Source organism: Vicia villosa, unplaced genomic scaffold, assembly GCF_029867415.1.
Source record: "Vicia villosa cultivar HV-30 ecotype Madison, WI unplaced genomic scaffold, Vvil1.0 ctg.000434F_1_1, whole genome shotgun sequence".
Taxonomy (NCBI): domain Eukaryota; kingdom Viridiplantae; phylum Streptophyta; class Magnoliopsida; order Fabales; family Fabaceae; genus Vicia; species Vicia villosa.
Genome location: NW_026705206.1, coordinates 741,229 through 764,182, shown reverse-complemented (window position 1 = coordinate 764,182; position 22,954 = coordinate 741,229). Strand labels below are relative to the sequence as shown.

At 34.6% G+C, this 22,954-nt stretch overlaps 1 pseudogene; it reads left to right on the top strand.

The window, feature by feature from the left end:
• Positions 1-4,315: 4,315 nt before the first annotated feature.
• LOC131628232 (E3 ubiquitin-protein ligase ORTHRUS 2-like) lies at positions 4,316-20,420 on the top strand (annotated as a pseudogene).
• The last annotated feature ends 2,534 nt before the right edge of the window (positions 20,421-22,954 follow it).

The following is a 22,954-nucleotide window of genomic DNA, read 5'->3' as shown; positions in this document are numbered from 1 at the left end:
GTAATAAAACGAGACATGTGGCTTGCAATGGGTTGTCGCACGACACCCATTCCTCTCTCACAGTATATGCCGCCGTCAAGGGGCCATGAACAGCATAACTAGCATAGTTAACTTCATTTCATTCTTTTTTTTTTCGTTTTCCATAGTTCACTACATACAGCACAACAGTAACTAACAAGAATGTGATTTATCGGAACAACATTTCAATCATATATTTCACGGAAGATTTTTCAGGTTTCAATTAACAAAAGCCAAATCATATTATCTACTCTACCCATCATCCCCATATACTAACCCATAATAATTTGGGATTCTCCCCCTTACCTCTTGATTTCTCCTCCAAAACCCTAGTTCCTCTTCTTGTTCCTCTCCTCCACTTCTATTCTTCAAAAACCAGCAAAGTGATAAAAATGATTCCTCTACCCCTTATTTCCTCTCTTACTACCTTTATTTATTATATTGGGCTTTAAAATAATAGCACCCCCCAATCGCTTATAACTCTAATAAATAGGCCCAATTAATCTAACTCTCTAATAACTTAATTTAATTCTATTAAACACAAATGCACTCAAATTTAATTAATTAAGTTAATAATTAAGTCTCATAATAGTTAAATGATTAATTAACACACTAAAAAAATATAAAATATTATAATAAAATAAATACTATAAAAACGGGTTGTTACACAAGCGGGATAGAAAGGAATCGCCTAAGGGCAAGTCTCCCTCAAAAACCGTAGAGGCCGGGATAAGCGGACAAAACAAGAAGACGAGCAAAAGTAAATGCCCCTACATAGCCTCCATAACCGGAGGCGAGCCACAGGCAAACCCCCTTCCAAAAGGATTATGATCCTCGCCATTTTTCTCTCTCCCCATTACTATAGTTTTATGTGTAAATGATACAGATATCTAAGGCATGTGACCTATATTTAATAATATTTAACTTTATATACATAAAACTATAGTAACGAAATTTTCCATTTCTTTTAGGAAATAGAGAGGATCCATACCCCTTCCAAAGGAACCATAAAGAGAAAGATTATAAGACCCCGTTTTTTAATTTTAATAATATTAATATTATTCTGATATTTGTATTATTAATTTTAAATATTAATTTGGGTAGCTGAGTGTTATGAGAAATTAGTTAATTTGGATTAATTAAAATAATATAGAAAAAATAGATTTAATAAGGTTGTTAAGAGAATAGAAGGTGTTGAGGAGATTTAGGGGTATTTTGGTGATTTAATTAATAATAGAAAAATAGAATTATTTTAAAGTAGAGACGAAAAATAAAATTATTTAATTTAAATAGAAATGATGAGATAATTGAGTTATTTAGATTTAATTAGAGAATTATTATTTTAGAGTATTATTTATTTATTAAATAATTAGAAGATTAGATTTTTAATAAAATAAATATTTGGTAGAATTATTATTTGATAGAATATTATATTTTGTTTAAAATCAAATCTTAGGGTGTGTGTGAGTAGCTTAGAGGGTTGAGAGAAGCAATAAGAACTTTTAGGGTTAAATAAATATATAACTTGAGGGACTTTTGGATGGTACGTGAAAAGTTGAGAAAAGAGGCCGACAGGGAGAGAGGCAGATCTAAAAGAATTCAGAGAGCGAGGTAAATCCCAAAAGCCAATAAAAGTTCAACATCTTCAAACCTTAAGGTCAGGGGGGATTCTTTACTCATGGGTGTTTTTAGGCAGTCGAATAGTGAGGGGTCCTAACCCTCTTATCTTCTTCTTCCCCGTTCTTTTCCGTGTTTTGGTTGATCGTTTGTTTGTGTCCAAAAAGGTTTAAGCAAAACCTTTGAGTCAATCTATGATAATGTTTTACTTTTGAATATGTTATTGTTATTATTGAATTCTAGTTTATCTATGACCAAGTATACTTGCGTGTTTATGAGCTAATGCCTTACTGTTGATTCTGTTTTTGATGTTTGAGGCTAAAGAGGGTTTGGGCAACACCCTCTAAGGCATCAATTAATAATATTTTATGAGTAATATGATATGTATGTTCATGTCTTAATGTATTATTTATGCCTTTTGATGCTTTTCTATTGATTGATGAGTTGTGGTTACGCCTTAAGGCAAAAGTGTAAAAATTGAATATATGTATAATTTGTGTATGGCTATGTTTATTGATGTGTATTGGGGTGGTTAGAGCTCAAATAGGAGAAATATGTGAGTTTTTGAATTGTTCAATAGGGAGGAAAAAATGCAGAAAATTGCAAGTAGACATAAAAGGGGATTGACTGTCTTATTTCGTGCGTAACTTAAATTCTGTAACTTTGTTTGAGGTGAGGTTTGAAACATTAGAAAGCCAACACGATAATATTTCTTTTGACGTGGAGAAATTGGATTTAGGAGCGTTGCAACAATAGAATTTTGATAGTTTTTATACCTGAGGTGTAGTCGATTTCAGTCCTGCGTTGGTCATCATATTTCATGCGTAATTTGAGTTCCACACGTCCGTTTGAGATGCGCTTAGTTACGTTAGAAAGAGGGTTCAAATATATTTTAGACTAGAGAGTTTCATAATTTATCATAATTCTATAATTTTTGGTGTGCTTATAATGTGTTTGCTCTATTGATGAGTTTTGGTGAATAATGTCTGAATATATGATTGAGATGAACTTGTAAAGTATAATGAGTTGAGTGGATCAGAGAGGAGCTACATTTTTTTTAGTTAGTTAATTTAGAGAGGAATTACATTTGGCCTTACATTGGCAAAGTTGCAGGTTCAAAGAGGAACCTCCTTTTGAGTTTCAGATATGATGTGTGTGTTCCGCAAGTGCACGGAATCTATCGTAGTTTTAAAAGATATCGAACCCACAGAGACCAATAATCAATATACTATTATCTATTATTGCTATGTAAATCTGAGGCTACCGGTAAAAAAAAATTATTGATGACAAAATAAAATAAACTAGTTTAAAGTTCAGTTGAAATGGAGATTGGAATGTGGTTTCCTGTGTACCTCTGGAAACGAAAAACTTTTAAATCAAACTCTGAAATTGAAATAAGCTACAATTATAATTTCGGCAAGATTGATGATCCAAGTACACAGAGAATTCTTAATTCTAAGTTGCAGCTCTCTCTTAATATGAGAAACTGCAGCTATTACAATAGTGAATCAATCGATTGAATGGTTATGTCAATCAATTTCTTCTATTTAGCCAAATATTGTTTTAATCATAACTTGAGGTACGCGACACCGTTTGAGGCGCGGTTCAAAGCTTTAAAAGCCTAACACAAATTAATATTAAATGGCAATGTTTTCAGAAGCTGGGTGTGATGTAATGACATGAATTAATTGAGGATAAATGGAGATAAGTTGAAAATTATTGTTGATGTTATGTGAGGAGTAAATTTCATGACAAATATGTTGTGTTGAATGTTGTAAATTGTAATATTGATGTGGTGTTGTATGATCATGAGCTATGTTGATGAATGTGTTAAATTAATTATATATTGAATTGTAGAATATGTTATGTTGTTGTGTTGAGGAAGTCGATGTTGATGATATTGCTATGATGGTGATGTTATGTTGAGGTTATTGTACAATATTGATGTTGTTGTTGTTGTGTTGGTAATTAATAGTTCGAGTATGGGGAGCTATTATCGTTTGGTCAATGCATATTTTGTTTATTATCAGGAGGGTACTTTAAACATCATATTGTTGTTGCATTGATGTGTTTTGACATGCATTCATGATGTCATTGTTGTTGATGAAAGAGGCAAGTTACAACTCGATTAGGGTGGATTGTGACTTGTTCCAAATCTGAGCAAGGTGGATTAGAGGTTCGAGCAGGGTGAACCCGGTTCCTGAGTGATCTAATCGTTGATGATATGGTACCATATGTAAATGAGTCGAGTTGACATTGTGAGTCTCTTTGCATAATTTAATTGATGAATATGTGATGGTATCGAGTTTGTTGATGGATTGGGTGTGAGAATGATGTTGAGTAAATGTTGTGATATACGTGTAGGTGTTTGTCGGGGTGGAAAATTCATTTTCTCTCTATGAGGGGTCGTCTTATTCTTATTAAATCTGTCATGTCTTTCATTCTGGTATACTTTCTTTCCTTCTTTAAGGCGCCCTCAAGTATCATATCATCTCTTGGATCTATTTTTAAAGTTTTTTTGGGTGGGGGAGTGAGGAAGTGAGAAAAAAATTCATGGATCAAATAGGATACTGTTTATTTGAAAAATGAAAAAGGAGGTATGTGGGTTAGGAGGTTTAAAGAGTTTAACTTAGCCTTACTTGGTAAATTGTGTTGGAGGATTCTAAATCAGACGAGAATCATGTGGTATAGGGTTCTGTGTGCTCAGTATGGTGAGGAAAAGGGGCATTTAGGTTTTGGGGATAGTGGGGGATCTGTTTTGTGGAGGAATTTGAAAAACATAAGGGAATGTACTAGTTTAGCAGATGGAGGGTGGTTAATTGATAATATTGATCTTAGAATAGGAGATGGGCATTATAGTCTGTTTTGGGTAGATCCTTGGCTTGATGGTATATCTTTGAAGGTGGGATTTAGTATGATGTTTGATTTAGTTGAGGATAAAAAGGAAACAGTAGCATAAATGAATGAAGTGAGGTGGGCGATAATGTAGATGCATGGAAGTGGCGTCAGAGGTTGTTAGCTTGGGAGGAGGAATTAGGGGGATAGTGTATTGAGCGATTAATCTTAGTTGTTTTGCAGGTGGAAGTGGGTGTGGACTTTACATCCCTATTCGTGCTACACAATTAGCAGTGCTTATAAAAATTTGCCTGAAGTTGATGTCATCAAGAATCAGACTAACTCCCAATTTTTGTGTCTGAACACTGTGTCAATAAAGGCATCTATTTTTGTTTGGCAGTTGTTACTAAATCATGTTCCGAAGAAGGACAATTTGGCTAGGCGGCGGATTCCTGTGACTAATGATCAAAGATGCGTGACAATTTGTGGCGTTGTTGAAGACGGAGATCATTTTTTTTGTAACATGTGATTTTTTCGGTGGACTATGGACTATTAATTTTAACTGATTAGGGTTCTGTTTTGCATGAAAATTGGTAAACAAGCGCTAGTCTTCCAAAATATTAATCTTTTGGTTACTCACAAGATAGACTAGATTGATCCTAGGACATGTGCTTTTTTATTTCAAACTTTGTTTATAAGAATGAAGAACAATTTAACCGTGCTCATGTTCTTACTGAAATGTTTGTTTTGATCTAAGTAATTCTTTAAAGTGATATTATGAACTTGTAAAGAAATTAAATAAAGGCAATTGAAAGTAAATAGCAAAGAAGTAAAATTCTGGAAATGATAAATTGTAAAACTGTAGAAAAGATAAAATTGGTGTTTACACGTACATTCTTAGAAGACTCTTTTTTCAATACGCATATACTTTGAGTTTTTTAAAGAGATCTGTACAAAATGAATGAACACCCTGAATGCTAACAATAAGACTCCTATATATACTAATTCGAAATAACCGTTTTCAATGGCCTTTCGTTCAGAACATGCCACATCTCGCTCTGCATACATTCCTTTCGTCCCGAAGCTCCATGCATCTTTTAATAAAATGGATAAGGACGAAAATCAGTTATTTCTTCATTCAAACTCAACTTCTCCATCAAACCAACTACCAAACTTAGCAAATATTTTTAAGTCCAAGTCCAACACTTCCCTTTATAAGGAGTGACTTCGACGGGCTCGAAAGATTCACAATATCTCAAAAGATATTTCCTTCCCTTTACTAATAACATGGTGTCGAAATATCCAACTAACAGATTCTCAACGGCATCCCAAGGAAAGATTTTGGACCATCTTTTTCCGTTTGGTGGTCTTGGTGGGTTATTTTAAAAATGTTCGATTGACTTTTAACACTATTTGATTCGCGGTGGTTTGAGTTATCTGGAAAGAGTAAAATAGGCGTGTTTTCCATAATAAGACATAGCAGTTACAAAGGGTTAAACTTCTATTGTTTTGGTGGTTAGAGTCGAAATATGTTTAATTCGATTATGTTTACCCGTTCTTGAGGTTAAAATTCTTTAACTTATTTATCAACGGTTAAGTAGACCACTTTTTACTATTTTTTTAGAATATTGGGTTGTAGTTTTAGATTCCGATTTTTTTTTATAAAATAAATAAGTTTTTCAAAAAAATTACGTAAATAACCAAAGTTTCAAATTAATTACGCAAATGGCCAAATTTTCACCATTTTAACACATTGTTGCCATCCTAGGTGGCGACTACACTCATTTTAAGGGCAAGTCGCCACTCACATTGGAGACTACATTGTTTTATTTTTTTTATAAATACCATAGTCATTCTTCCATTAAACTTCACTCATTTCTTCACCAAATTTCTCTCTTTCTCTATATATTCGTGTTCATGACATCCCCTAGGCCATCATCATGGCAGCGGTCATCATCCAAGTGACCCGCTCTTGAATAAATTATTTTCAAAAGGGATAGACATGTTGTTTTCCCTCCTCTCAAATCCCCGATCCAGATGAAATTTTGGCACATCCATTCCTTTGACCAACTAAAAAGGGCTCTGGTGTCTTTGTTAGAGGGGGAGTACAAAACTGGCGAAGTCATTTGAAGGATTCAAAGGCTTAGAACAAAGATCTCACTTGAGACTGGAGAAACGGAATGTTAGTGGGATGAAGTGGAAAAAGACATTGATGCCATTAAAATGATGCATGGATTAAATGAAATTATTTTGATTATTGTAATTTCTTAGATTTTAATGGTTGTTCGTGTTGTTGTTTTAGTCTTCATGTTGTTGTTTTAATCGTTGTTCGTATTGTTGTTTAAGTCTTGTAGGAGTTTTCCATGTTGTAACTCATCTGACTAGTGAATAAAAAAAGTTCATTTCATTGATAAAATAAATTACAAAGAGTTGTGAACCTAAAAACTATGTTGTGGAACTAGATCCACGATTGAGACACTTGTTCTTATATGCCCGACCTAACGACATATACTAAACTTTCTTTGCATTTTATCTGCGACGTCTATTTCGGTTCTAATATGCTTGTTGTTTGGTCGACCACTTTTATTCCGCCGCATTGAATCATTGTGCCAAACAATTTCCCCGTCATACACTGGCCAATACGCCTCCATTGCTACCACTGGAAAGTAATTGTTGTAAACACTGAGTAACTTTACAAGCATCTAAGCCACTTAGCTTCAATCTGAAAAATAAGAGTAAGGGTGAGACTACATCATAAATTAAATAGCATTATAAATCATCAGATATAGATTTCATAAGCAATTATCCACCCTACTTAGCATATTCATATTTATCAATTCATATACCAATCGCAATTATTCAACTATATGCATGTGGTACCAATCATGGGTTTCACTCATCTCACCGATCCACCATCATCAAGGATAGAGCTACTTCCACTCACTAATTCCATACAATGGGAATTAGCGACCACTGATCTATCTACGTCGGGATTTAGCCACCATATGATTCATAAATGCATGCACCATCTATCACATGCTAATCACCACTTTAAATCATATGAACATCATCAACATAATTTAATTCACCACACAGTGCAAACAACAATAGCACCTCTCACAAACGTGTACCAAGCACAACAAATCAACCCAACAACAACACGGCATTTACATCATCATTCATCAAAACACATGATAACAACATTTACCATGAATAACATCCATCTGCATCATCATTCATCAAAACACATGATAACCATATTTACCACGAACAACATCCATTTGCATAACAATCAGAAGCAATCACATTATAACAACACACATCATTGCATATATTCAATTATGCAAACAACAAATCATTGCACCTCATCAATTATGCAATACAAGAATAAACCACATTTGGAGAAAATGATACTTTTCAAAATAAAATCAAGTTATTGTTGTTTTCTTTATTTCATATGGTAGAGTATTCATTTAAGGACCAACGTCCAAAACGGCGTCTAAAACGGACTTACGGTTTGAAAGTTAGGAGCTTTTAAAGTTAAGTGAAATTTAAGAAAATATGTGGAACCCGGTTCCTCCCCATATGGGAACCGGTTCCTGCTGAATAAAATCACCTCGTTTCGGGTTTTTACTATGGGAACCCGGTTCCTCCCACCTGGTAACCGGTTCCTGACGCTACTGTAGCAGAAAACTCCAATTTTATGACTTTTCTTCATTCCTACTTTCACCATCAACACCAAATACGAACCCACACATTATAGTGACCAATTCTCATCAATTTTCATGATTCTAACACAACAACAATGCAATATAACTATCATCCATCAATTATAACAAACCAATTGCATCATATTCATCAAATTGGGCATGTCAGTGTCAGAATCTCATAAACCCTAACATCCTAAATAGAGGTTCAACTCTTAATCTATTCTACCATCATCAAAACTATAATACTATTTAATAAATAATAGTCACCCCTTACCTTAATTCACGGTTGGATTCTATTTCTCTTCGCGTTCTCTCTACGTATTCCTCCATGTTCTTCGTGCCCTAGCTCTCTCCCTTTGCCTCTTCACAAAACTTTGATCGTACATAATGAATCCCTCTTTCCTCCTTTCTCTTTTTACCCCTAGGACCCCTAATATGGTCTTCCCATATTGCCCTCACTTACTCTTCACAGATGACCACTCTTACCCTTAATATCTCTAACATTGATATTATTTTATTTTACTAATTAAAATAATTCCACTTATTATTCTAAGGCAAAATACTCTTTTTGGTCCCTTATGTTAACCTCGGGGTTCATTTTGGTCCCTTAACTTCAAAAAGTGTCATATTGGTCCCTTAACTCTTCAAAATGTGTCATTTTCGTCCTTTTTGTCATATTAGCGACGGAAATAGCGACCAATTTTTGAGTTTTTCCGTCGCTAATGTGACAAAAAGGACTAAAATGACACCTTTTGAAGAATTAAGGGACCAATGTGACACTTTTTGAAGTTAAGGGACCAAAATGAACCCCGAGGCTAACATAAGGGACCAAAAAGGGTATTTTGCCTTATTCTAATTATTCTAAAATACGCCAAAATTCATCGATACACATAAGCATCACGCAAACCACCACGACATCACATGAATCACCAAGACATCACATAAGTCATCATAATATCAAACATCGCAGATCATCACAAACCATAATAAGGACTCAGCATAATATCACATTTTCAATACTTCACAATGACTCATAGATTCACGCTAAAATAATTAAATAAATAATTAGTCTAGAATTTGGGGTGTTACAACTCTCCCCCACTTAGAATATTTTCGTCCTCAAAAATTTATCCGATTCAACTACTCCTACTACTTATTCCATCCGACTAATGAACTATCATCTCCGAAAGGCAACCCCACGTATGGTACAACAATTCAAAACATTAATGGCGAAAACAACATGAATGCTACTCAAGTAACACATTTTACAACTTAACATCACAACACAAAGAGTAACCAACTTATGAATTCTCCGGTTTAAGATCTAGAACACAACAACATAAGAAAACGCAACTTAAACACGACATCAACGCAACCAACCTACCAACATCATTTTTACTCATGTATGAACAACTGCACTACACCACGCATTCGCTGCGCACTCTGGTTACTTGTAAAGTATCAACTCTGCCAAGTTTACTCCAACTTTCAATCACCAAAACCGACATAATAAACACTTTCGACTTAACTCTTCGAAAGTTCTGTTCCAACAGGTATTCTACGCTCCCGTAATTACCAAATACTTCAAACCTAGATCCGTATGACAACACCTCGGAACATTCAACATAAACATACATATTCGTGTTCATTCATCAATGCACGAATACAAAGCTGATAAATGCAAATCATAGAGACCGACTCACGACTCTATGAAAATGCAATGCGGTACCGACTCAATCATCTCAATTTCACTCAGGAACTTATTGGAACCATCGTTCATTACTTAATGTAACTCATCGTCGAGCATATGATGTTCACCCATTGCTCACACCCCACACAGGCACACAATGTTTTATGGATTGCTCACACCTCACATAGGCACACAATCCGATTGCACACACACACTACAATGGGCACACAATCGTTTGTAATCATTGCTCACACCCCACATGGGCACACGATGTTACGACGGATTCTCATTAGAATCACACAACACAGGAATGTACATCATGATGCTTCCCATGCAAAATGACTCAAGACACTCTTGAAATGCATACATATTCACAATATATATTCATGCATTCATCTCATACTATCACATACAATCCACATACATTCACATCAATTACGCCAAACTGCAACGAACTCATTCACAATTAACATGCATTTACCTTTAATTTTGACAATGCATTTATTTGCCAAAAGGCCACAATTCACAATGGATTCCTCAATCTAGGATTCACTCCATAAGGCTACCCACAACACATCGTATAACAACACACACAATTCTTTAAAAACAACCATTGACAAATCAAATAATACACAAGCGCTCGACTTGACTTCAACCAATTCAACGTACATACTATACTAGTTGTCATGACACATCTATCCATCAATCATGATTCCGTCTACTATCAACAATAGATTAAGGGTGATCAGTTCCTCAATTTTCCAATAGACAGATGGTAACCATAACAGTGGCATAAATAATCATTACCCAACGACAATAGCGTACTTCAACATGTGCCCAAAGTCCGTAAGCATAATGTTCCGCCAATTCTCTAAGGCCTACCAACGTCTTCTTAGTTTCCTCAATTCCAACTTCGCCAATGATACAAAAACATTCAAAATCCAATACACATTCTTATACACGCTCCTAGCACCACACAATTATCAATTAACATCCTTCTAACATCGGGAATTGTTACCACATCAAGTACAATCCGATTCGGTTCGCTCCAATTGCAACTTTCATCCAAGTTAATAATTTCAACAACGCTAACCAACCAATCATATTTTTTTTATTCTCATAACCTTTATAATCCACCTAATTTCACACTTGGCCCCATTCAATTCACAACTCAACATTATTATCGCGATCTCTCTTGAATTCTTTCTCCTCTCAACATTACCATCTCATAACATCGCCACTATAATCATTCTCATTAAACATAAATTGCATCTCTATGCATTTTTTGATACCGTCGCATCCCCACAAATACCAATGTTTCATCAATATTTTACATTCTTCTTCACCTTTTCAATTTTTAGCAAGAATCACCTAACTTCAACACAATTATTATTTTTTATTTTTTTTCCAATACAGACCTCCTAAGCACAAAATTATATCGCAAAATGAAGGGAAATTCGTGTAGATTCCAGAACATCAATAATCGCTCAAATCCGAGTTACGAGTAAAAAGCTATCATCCTTGCAATGGGACTCGTTCAGAATTCCCGTATGCAGAATTTTCCAAAAAGTAAGCATCAGACCCAATATTAAAACACACTTTTCTCCCTCTTCACAAACTTCCTAATGACAAATCTTATATGCAAACTGTAGGTAATTTTGTAAGCTTTCCAAAAAGTAAAGAGTCGCTTCAATCTGAATCACAAGTAAAAAGTTATGCCCCTTTTACTGACAGCTGCTCCATAATTGCAAAAAACAGAATTTGAGATTGATGAACATAAGTTCCATCTCTCTCGCTTGCTTCCAAGATCTACCAACATCCTTTCTTTTCATCCCACTACGAAAATCACCCGACTATAATCCAACTATACTCAATACATACCATCTACAGAATTAATCCATCAACTATCATTTCCATTGGAATAATTCTTCATTCTCAATCAATTCACCATCCATAATCAACGCACATCTCAAACTCGACTGATACGAATTCATGAGTCCATACTTTCGCCGGTTCGCAACAACATCGCTTCAATAACGTTTGCACTCTTACCATTAACATCACCTTTAACCAACTTCTACATACTAACAGCACGTCCGAGAGATAAATCTTTCAATTATTTCTTTCATTCGTTCAACTCTGACACTAACATCCCGTACAGTACCAACAAACAAGTCTAGTTCTAAGAACAATTGTAACCGCAACTTCACCTCTTTCCAACATTATCCTGTCACAATTAAATATGTTACAGCTGCTGCAACCATTTTTATAACAAAGTTCATCTCGTTAGCTTTCCGACGCTTAAAACAGAACTCAAATTGGTAGTCCAGAACTCCAGTTATGAATTTTCGAAGTTTCATAACGATTCAACAATTTTCCTGCGTTTTGCTTACGGAAATTCCGCTCCAAAACTCATCCTCTTCAAATCAATCACATTCTTAACATCCCCTTATCATATCTCTTCGCTTCCAAACTTCTTATAACTTGAACAATACATTTCATCGCCGAAGTTCGATTTCTGAAACATCACGACAACAACCCTCTTTAAAAACTTGCAACTGAGTCTCTTTCGAGAAGCAAGGCTTCTCCCCCACTTTGCTCAAACTAACTCCTACAACAAAACAAACAAGTACCGACAGTAATTCACTCACATGTCGCGTACCAAGGGGTAATACGCCGACAGTATTCGTGTAACTCAACTAACTCGACACTTGGCCGGACGGACCGACCTGCTGTGATACCACTATTGTAACACCCTTCTAAATACCCCGAAAAACATAGTACAAAATCAGAGTTAAACATGAATTCAAGGGTGTCACAATTTAAAACAATTATACATTTCAGGTGTAGTCATGCTCTATTGAGAAAACAACATGTAATTATTAATCAACACACAATATTATGACATTGGAACACTTCCATTCATGTTATAATGATTCATACACCTAATGCAATGGAACTATATGCATGTGGTACCAATCATGGGTTTCACCAATCTCACCGATCCACCATCATCAAGGATAGAGCTACTTCCACTCACTAATTCCATACAATGTAATTTAGCTACCACTGATCTATCTATGTCGGGATTTAGCCACCATATGATTCATAAATGCATGCACCATCTATCACATGCTAATCACCACTTTAAATTATATGAACATCATCAACATAATTTAATTCACCACATAGTGCAAACAACAATAGCATCTCTCACAATCGTGTACCAAGTACAACAAATAAACCCAACAGCAACAGGGCATTTACATCATTATTCATCAAAACACATGATAACAACATTTACCATGAATAACATCCATCTGCATCATCATTCATCAAAACACATGATAACCATATATACCACGAACAACATCCATTTGCATAACAAGCAGAAGCAATCACATTATAACAACACACATCATTGCATATATTCAATTATGCAAACAACAAATCATTGCACCTCATCAATTATGCAATACAAGAATAAACCACATTTGGAGAAAATGATACTTTTCAAAATAAAATCAAGTTATTGTTGTTTTCTTTATTTCATATGGTAGAGTATTCATTTAAGGACCAACGTCCAAAACGGCGTCTAAAACGGACTTACGGTTTGAAAGTTAGGAGCTTTTAAAGTTAAGTGAAATTTAAGAAAATATGTGGAACCCGGTTCCTCCCCATATGGGAACCGGTTCCTGCTGAATAAAATCACCTCGTTTTGGGTTTTTAATATGGGAACCCAGTTCCTCCCACCTGGGAACCGGTTCCTGACGCTGCTGTAGCAGAAAACTCTAATTTTATGACTTTTCTTCATTCCTACTTTCACCATCAACAGCAAATACGAACCCACACATTATAGTGACCGATTCTCATCAGTTTTCATGATTCTAACACAACAACAATGCAATATAACTATCATCCTTCAATTATAACAAACCAATTGCATCATATTCATCAAATTGGGCATGTCAGTGTCAGAATCTCATAAACCCTAACATCCTAAATAGAGGTTCAACTCTTAATCTATTCTACCATCATCAAAACTATAATACTATTTAATAAAGAATAGTCACCCCTTTGGCTAAAGGGTTTCAACCATCTTATTGGTTGCGATGATTAACCTATTTTCCTCTAAAAGTTCATTATTATTTATAATCGAATCTATAGATTACGAGGGATAATGATAAAAATTAAATAATTAATTATATACAACATATTCATTTATTATTAGTGATAACTGAACCTATCAATTAGAATTGGTAACAATATCATACTAATATATTAATTATGGTGATCAAATCTATTGATCATTGCGATTAATAGTACATATTAAAAACCAGGGTTGTACGCCCAATCCTAAAACATCTTTTCAAAAAAAACTACGAATTATCATAACTACGATAAGGCAACTCAAAAAGCCTTCAAACCACTTCATATCAAATTCTAAGGCGTACAACCCTTTCCCCGAACTACGTTGACTCTGATTCTCCCTAAGGAGATCCGTAGGCACTTGGCAACAAGGCGAGTCCCCCTCCTGCAAACTCTAATCATGTTCAAATAATTTGCCTTTAACCCTATTAACTTTCTGTCACCTTTCTTTATTTTATCCATAAACCTTAACTTTATAATGCAAACCTTAGGAAAGGATTAAGGGTGCCTAACACCTTCCCTCGACCTGAATATAGTATCTTACCTTGATCTCTATAACTTCAAGGGGTTTCTTATTCGCTCTGGTAGAATAGGTGGCGACTCTAAAACCTTTAAATTTTAGGGTAGGTTGCTACACACAGTGCAAACAACAATAGCACCTCTCACAATCGTGTACCAAGTACAACAAATCAACCCAACAGCAACAAGGCATTTACATCATCATTCATCAAAATACATGATAACAACATTTACCATGAATAACATCCATCTGCATCATCATTCATCAAAACACATGATAACCATATTTACCACGAACAACATCCATTTGCATAACAAGCAGAAGCAATCACATTATAACAACACACATCATTACATATATTCAATTATGCAAACAACAAATCATTGCACCTCATCAATTATGCAATACAAGAATAAACCACGTTTGGAGAAAACGATACTTTTCAAAATAAAATCAAGTTATTGTTGTTTTCTTTATTTTATATGGTAGAGTATTCAATTTAAGGAACAACGTCCAAAACGGCGTCTAAAACGGACTTACCGTTTGAAAGTTAGGAGCTTTTAAAGTTAAGTGAAATTTAAGAAAATCTGTGGAACCCGGTTCCTCCCCATCTGGGAACCGGTTCCTGCTGAACAAAATCACCTCGTTTCGGGTTTTTACTATGGGAACCCGGTTCTTCCCACCTGGGAACCGGTTCCTGACGCTGCTGTAGCAGAAAACTCCAATTTTATGACTTTTCTTCATTCCTACTTTCACCATCAACGCCAAATACGAGCCCACACATTATAGTACCAATTCTCATCAGTTTTCATGATTCTAACACAACAACAATGCAATATAACTATCATCCATCAATTATAACAAACCAATTGCATCATATTCATCAAATTGGGCATGTCAGTGTCAGAATCTCATAAACCCTAACATACTAAATAGAGGTTCAACTCTTAATCTATTCTACCATCATCAAAACTATAATACTATTTAATAAAGAATAGTCACCCCTTACCTTAATTCACGGTTGGATTCTATTTCTTTTCGTGTTTTCTCTATGTATTTCTCCATGTTCTTCGTGCCCTAGCTCTCTCCCTTTGCCTCTTCACAAAACTTTGATCGTACAGAATGAATCCCTCTTTCCTCCTTTCTCTTTTTACCCTTAGGACCCCTAATATGGTCTTCCCATACTGCCCTCACTTACTCTTCACAGATGACCACTCTTACCCTTAATATCTCTAACATTGATATTATTTTATTTTATTAATTAAAATAATTCCACTTATTATTCTAATTATTCTTAAATACGCCAAAATTCATCGATATACATAAGCATCACGCAAACCACCACGACATCACATGAATCACCAAGACATCACATAAGTCATCATAATCTCAAACATCACAGATCATCACAAACCATAATAAGGACTCAACATATCATCACATTTCCAATACTTCACAATGACGCATAGATTCATGCTAAAATAATTAAATAAATAATTAGTCTAGAATTTGGGGGTGTTACATCTTGGCAGCCCCTAGTTATGGTCAATTGTTTCTTTGACACTGAAAGTGTGGCCATGGCGGTCGAATTCTGTGCTTTGGCAGATTCTTGTTGCACAAATTTCTTGCAGATATCGCTGTACAGTTGATGTGTCTGTAACACTGCATTCCACCGCTTACCTCTTGTCGCGAACAACGTTGTCATTCGAATATAGGTTGCACTCACCAAAAGGTTACAAGTAGGTTTTGTATACCCTTGAAGATGTCGTTCATCGATTCCACAAGATTTGTTGTCATGTGGCCCCACCTCGCGCTCGTTCATCGATTCCATAATATTTGTTGTCAAGATTATTTTGCGGCGGTAGTATTGGAATCATGGTTGGTTTAAGGCATACCTCGCGTTCACCAAATTGTTATTCGAAAATTTATCTTTGATCTCCCGCATAAAATTTTATGCAATATGCCTAATGTAGTAGACATGCGTAGATGGGGGGTCATGCCAACCATTTTTCGGATTGTTGTATGCACTGTCAATAGAAGTGTGTCTGTCAGAAATCAAACATAGACCAAGTTGTGGAGCAACTTTAATTCGGAGATTCTTGAGAAAGAAACTCCAAGCAACAGCTGTTTCTCCTTCTACCAGAGCAAAGGCTATGAGGAAAATATTACCGTTTCCATCTTGTGCGACTGCCATCTATAACGTTCCTTTGTATTTCCTTACAACCAAATTCCATCAATTTGAGTAATCGGTCTGCAAAAACCAAATTCGATGATGCAGGGTTGAAACGCCCAAAAAAGTCTATGAAACATTCCATTACCTTCGAGACGAGTTTCGTCTGGGGAGTGTGTCGGCAAGGTCTCTATTATAGAAACCATATTTCCAACAACAACAGTATTTCCAATAGCAACAACAACAACAACCACAATATTTCCAACAAGAACAACAACAACAACCGCAATATTTCCAACAAAAACAACAACAACAACCAAATTACCAACAACAACAACAACCGAATTACCAACAACAACAACCAAATTACCAACAACAACAATAACCCCATCACATGTCCACCACCCAGCAATACCAACACTAACCACAAACTCAACCCCAATACCAAGAACAATACCAACACTACCAACACCAACCAAACTCAACCCCACCACCAACACTTCCAACACAACTAAGACATCGATGTGGCGGACTCCTCCAGATCACCATTTAACCCCAACACAAGCATACATGACGAATACCATTCCTATAGTTCACTCATCCATCAAGCATCACAATACCCCAATCAACGACCATTGAACTTCAACACACCATCACAAACATTGTATTTTAACCAACCCAATTCAACCGCCAACTACCAGAGACCACATTTCAAAGCTGCACCCACTAGGAGCCATTTTGTCCCACAAAGACAAAGCTTCGAGGGTGCCGTGGACACCCGCCTTTCCTACAGCGGGAATTCTAGAGGTCAAGGTCGACTGACAAATTTCGTAGATCCTGAGTGCATTGAAGGACCGTTGACCCAAACACAACAGGAACCAGAAAGGGGTCGTCGTAGGAATAGGGGTACGACTAGGATAGCACTACCACCTCGTGAGCCATCTACAGGAGTTATTAGACCTCCGCCGTGCGGATCGTACCAGGGTCATCCAAACTCGCAAAATATGTAAAGGCAGGTGATTAATGTAATTGTAGACTCTGTTGTGATTAACGTAATTGTATTTTTTTTAATATTAAATAATAGTATTTTTTATTATTTTTTTCTAATTAAATAATTAAATAAAATAAAATAAAACAAAAAACAATGTAGTCGCCACTCTTAGTGGTGACTTGCCCTAAAATTTGATGTGCTCGCCAATGCAAATGGCGACTTGCACTAAAATTGAGTGTAGTCGTTAAGTGGCGATAATGTGTAAAATTAGTGAAAAAATGACTATTTTTATAATTAATCTGAAACTTTGGTTATTTCCATAATTTTTTTTAAAAACTTACTTATTTTAAAAAAAAAACTTAGATTCCTCCTCGTCTTTTTCGATACATTTTATCCTGTATTGACTCTGTTAGATCCCTTCCTATCATGGTGTTGTTACTTTTGATGCTGCGGCAAAATCGATTGGCTTGAGCACGAATCTCCCATCACTGCATGCTAGGGGTGTGCAAAAATATGGTTAATTGAACCATATTCCTAATCTGAATTGCATTGGACCACAAAAAACTTGAACCATTTAAATGGTTCATGAACTGAACCATATATTTTAAACAATTCAGTTAACCAAATTTAAGTTAAAATCCAGTTTAAACTGTTTTACTAATTGTTTTTTAAAACATAAAAAGTACTTTTTAATTAAAAAAATCTGATTTATTATTATTATTTTGAAAATTAAGTTTAAAAATAATGCTACCATATTTCAATTACTTGTAAACCAATATGGTAAAATATGACAAATGTGATACCAAAAATATATAGATAATTAATTTATATTACATTTAAAAGTGTACAATTATAATAATTATCTAGATGAATTAATGATAATTAGACCCAACAATTAAGAAAATGCACTAAATATCCATATAAAAAATCTAGTCTCACCAACTAAGAGAAGTTAAAAAGAAAACCTGTTACAATTAAAAAGGTGAATTTATAGTTGGAAGAAGTTTATGAAAAAGTGTTTGTAAAATAAACAAAAAAACTTTATGGAAAAGTATTTATCAAAATAAACTACAAACTATTGTCACATAAGTGTGTTGCTTGCGAAACTGGAAAAACAAAAGCGGAAAACAATTCAATTCAGGAACTGCAACCATTAAAAACGTAATTGAACTACAACACACTAATGAATCATTATATATATATATATATATATATATATATATATATATAAAATAAATAATTTTGAAACAATTTATAAAATAAATCTTCAATCGAAAAAGAAAAATCTAGTTTTTAACTACAAATTGGTTTTAAACTAGTTTATAACTAGAATCTGATTATAAACCAGTCTATAAATACAAACTGGTTCTGAACTAATTTAAAACTGAATTGAAACTGTTTTACCAGTTAATTGGTTTTTTATTAAAATGGTTTTTAAAAACTGAACTGAACCATTAATTTGGTTCAGTTCGGTGCAGTTTATGAACCACGAACACCCCTAGTTCAGACACCATGCGGGCATAATTTTTGCCTGAAGTGTTTTGAGAAATGGGTTAAGCAAGGAAAACACAATTGCTCAAATTGTAGGGCTGAAATTCCAGCGAAGATGGCGACTGATCCACAAATCGATGTACAACTGGCGATCACCATTCAAATGGCTAGATCAGAGAGTGTTGCTCATGGGAAGATATTTGTGACGATTCCAAAAGATCATTTTGGACCGATTGTTGCTGAGAATGATCCAACAAGAAAACGGGGGTTCTTGTTGGTGATACATGGGATAGTTTGATGGAATGCATGCAATGGGGTGCTCATTTTCCCCATGATGCCAGGATTGCTGCTCAAAGTACTCATGGTGCTCAATCTGTTGCTCTATCTGGAGGTTACATTGACGACATAGATCGTGGTAATTGGTTTCTGTATAGTGGAAGAGATCTTAGTGGTAGCAAACATATGAATAAAAATCTGTCCTTTGATAAGAAATCTGAGAGAAAGAATGAGGCTTTGAGACTCAGTTGCCAAAATGGTTATCCTGTTCGTGTTGTAAGGTCTGTCTTATTATTTATTACAAATTCAATTGATTTGTTCCTTACTAGTTTAGTTTTAAATTTTTATAATATGTGATGAATTTTTTCACAGATTTGTGTGAATTTATATGGTATTTAGTTTGTAGATTCATTTATTTGGTTCAAGTGCCACAAGAAGAAACGTTCCTCTTATGCACCAAAAGCAGGAGTGCGATACGAAGGGGTTTATAGAATTGAAAAATGTTGGCGCAAAATTGGAAAACAAGTATGATTCTTGTTTGTAATAATCATTCATTCCATTTATTCAAGTACATTGATTGAAACCTAACAAATCAATCAATCAAACTTTATTACTTTATTGTTGACGTGAAATTTATTTGTCATAGGGTCATAAGGTCTGTAGATATTTGTTTGTGAGGTGTGACAATGAACCAGCTCCATGGACAAGGTAGGTTTTTTGTTCCTCAATATTTTTCCTATGTGATGTGTATTTTTATAATAATACAAGTAGAAGTATAAGAAATGATCACTTAAATTCTTTTTGTTGAAATGAAGTGATTTATCCGGCGATCTTCCCTTTCCACTACCTATAATTGAGGAGTTGAACGGTGCAGTTGATATTATTGAAAGGAAGGGTGGTCCATCATGGGACTTTGATGTAAGTGGTATTTTCTACTGATATGTTTTCCTTAGATTTCTTGATGTCTTAAATGGTTTCTTTCAGTTATATTTATTACATTTATTTATTTTTTTAAATATTATTTTTGTACTTTGTAAAGCATGATATTCACAATTATTAAGTTTAGGTTGTGGTGAAAAAATTCTTGTTTACACTTGAAATACTCGAAGTTGTTTGCCAAAAATAGCCAAAAGTCAAATGAAGGGCTAGTTGATGCTCATACAGTCGAATGATATATCATTCAATAAAGGGAAAGTTTTCTTTTCCAACTTGGTTGTTCCATAGTGTTTATAAGGTCTATCAGGCTATGGAAGAAGCCTCCACCACTAAGTAAGAAACCAGTGAACATTGTGGATCCTATTGATGAAACAAATATAAAAGTTGATGTGGAAAAAGCAAAAAGAGTGTCCTTAAAAATTAAGGACAGGCTTTTGAAAGGTATATGATCTATCTTTGGTGATAACTATTAATCTTGTTTCTTTTTAATTATTGTTGCTGTTATTGTAAGATAAATATAGTAGTGAACTTGTTAAGTTAATACATTGAGTCTCTCCAGAGAGATATTGAACACATGGAGGGGAGTTCTGAAGCAAAGTGATTTTCTCTCAATATTTAGCTCAAAGACTAAAAATCATGATTTGGGAATTGTTATTTATTTAGTATAAGCTTTCTAGAAGTGGCATATTTGAAACATGAGAAGGGGTGGAGACATTTTATATTTTAATATCTTCTGATCCAATATCTTTTTCAGATACGCGTGTTTCATACGTTTCTATTTCATTAACTATTAATCTTTATATAATTTATGAGTATAACTTTTCCCACCCTTAAAAAGTGCTTCTTCACCTTGCTACTAAATTTTGAAGATGCATCTCTGAACGCATTTAAATTACTCGCACTCAAATGTATTCCACATAACTCTTAAATTTTCCTTAGTCTTCAGTTCAAAGTTGTTGAACTGAATCTTCCCTTCGTTGTCAATTGAAGGTGAATGCTACTCAAATTTCATAATTTTTTGATTGTCTGAGTATTGTAGGAGATTCTCTAATATGAATTTCAGATCTACAAAAGAGTTGTACTCATTGATTTTAAATTCAATTGAGGGCTCTATGCCGTTGAAGCAGACAAAAGTGACATGCTAATATATGTTCGTTCTGGCGTGGAGTGTTTTTGTGAACAACATGATATGAGAGACCACATCTTATACAAGTTTTAGTTTATTATGGACATTAGAAACTCTATCCTGTCTCAAATAATAATGCAGATACGTATCTTTGGATCTAGTACCAATTTTATGCAAGGATAAAATTGTTAAGAGCTTGAAAAGTAAGTTTTTTTAAAATTGATCAATTGTTATACAGTTATTAGTGAATATACATTTTATTTGTATTAAAATATGTCAACAGTACATTTAAAAAATGAGTCGCCATTTAAATACACTATTAGATAAAAATTTAAAAAGCATTAAAATATGTGTCATGACTTAAATTTATTATAGGTGGTGTCGTTTTAGACTTTTCCTTATTTGTTTTTCTTTCAATCTCACTCAATTTGGTGAACTCTTTCATCCTTTCTAGAAAGTGATTCGACCAAGTTCCAGCCTTTTTGTGAAATGTGTCATCCACTCGTGATGTCTTTGGTATAGGACACTCTGGTTTCAAATAAACGTGAATAAAATGTTGTGTTTTTAAAAACACCCAATATACATGATGCATTCGAATGGATTTTGAGGGGGCCTACTTTGAAGTGAAAAAAACGTTTCTGAGAAGCCTTATGTTATCAGATTAATACACACCCTATCATAAGCACTTGCAAGAAGATGTTCCATTTTAGGGAAGCGCATCCATGAATCTCTCTTGGATCACTTTCTACTCGGTCAAGATAGATATATTTGGTTTATCATCAAACCATCATCATCAAACTAGAGCCTTTTTCCAATTAGTGTAAATCTCATCCATACATATTTGTGTAACAACCTTCATTTTCTTTGCAATTAAACAAGCACATGAAAGACCATACGTCTTCCTAAGTGTACAACCACACTTTTAACCATATGATCCTATTTTCTCTGCTCGTTTGTCTTCATGATAAATAAAATCCAATCCCACTCGAGAGATGTTGCTAACCAACTGTGAATAAATGATGTTTTTTTAATCAGTGTTCTAATATAGTAATGATTCGATCAAAGGATGGTTGTATATCATTATATTGATTTCAAATCATTTGGTTCACGAAGTTCCAACCTTTACAAAATCCACCTTTATTGTTTCCAACCAATTCTTCAGTATAACATATGTAGATTCAACTCTGTTAGTTATTATATTGCCATAATGTCTAGCTTGATCGGTTCACGCATAAGCAATCTTCTCCTTCACTTGGTCTAAAATTGTGCTCTCAACATATTTGAGGAAATCTGGATATCTCGCACACTCACTCTTGAATTGTATGGAAGATTTTGCAATTAACTCTTTCATGGAAGAATTTATAACACCATTCCAAGCATCTTTTATTCTTTCCACTACCACACCAACTTTGACCATTTTCTCAT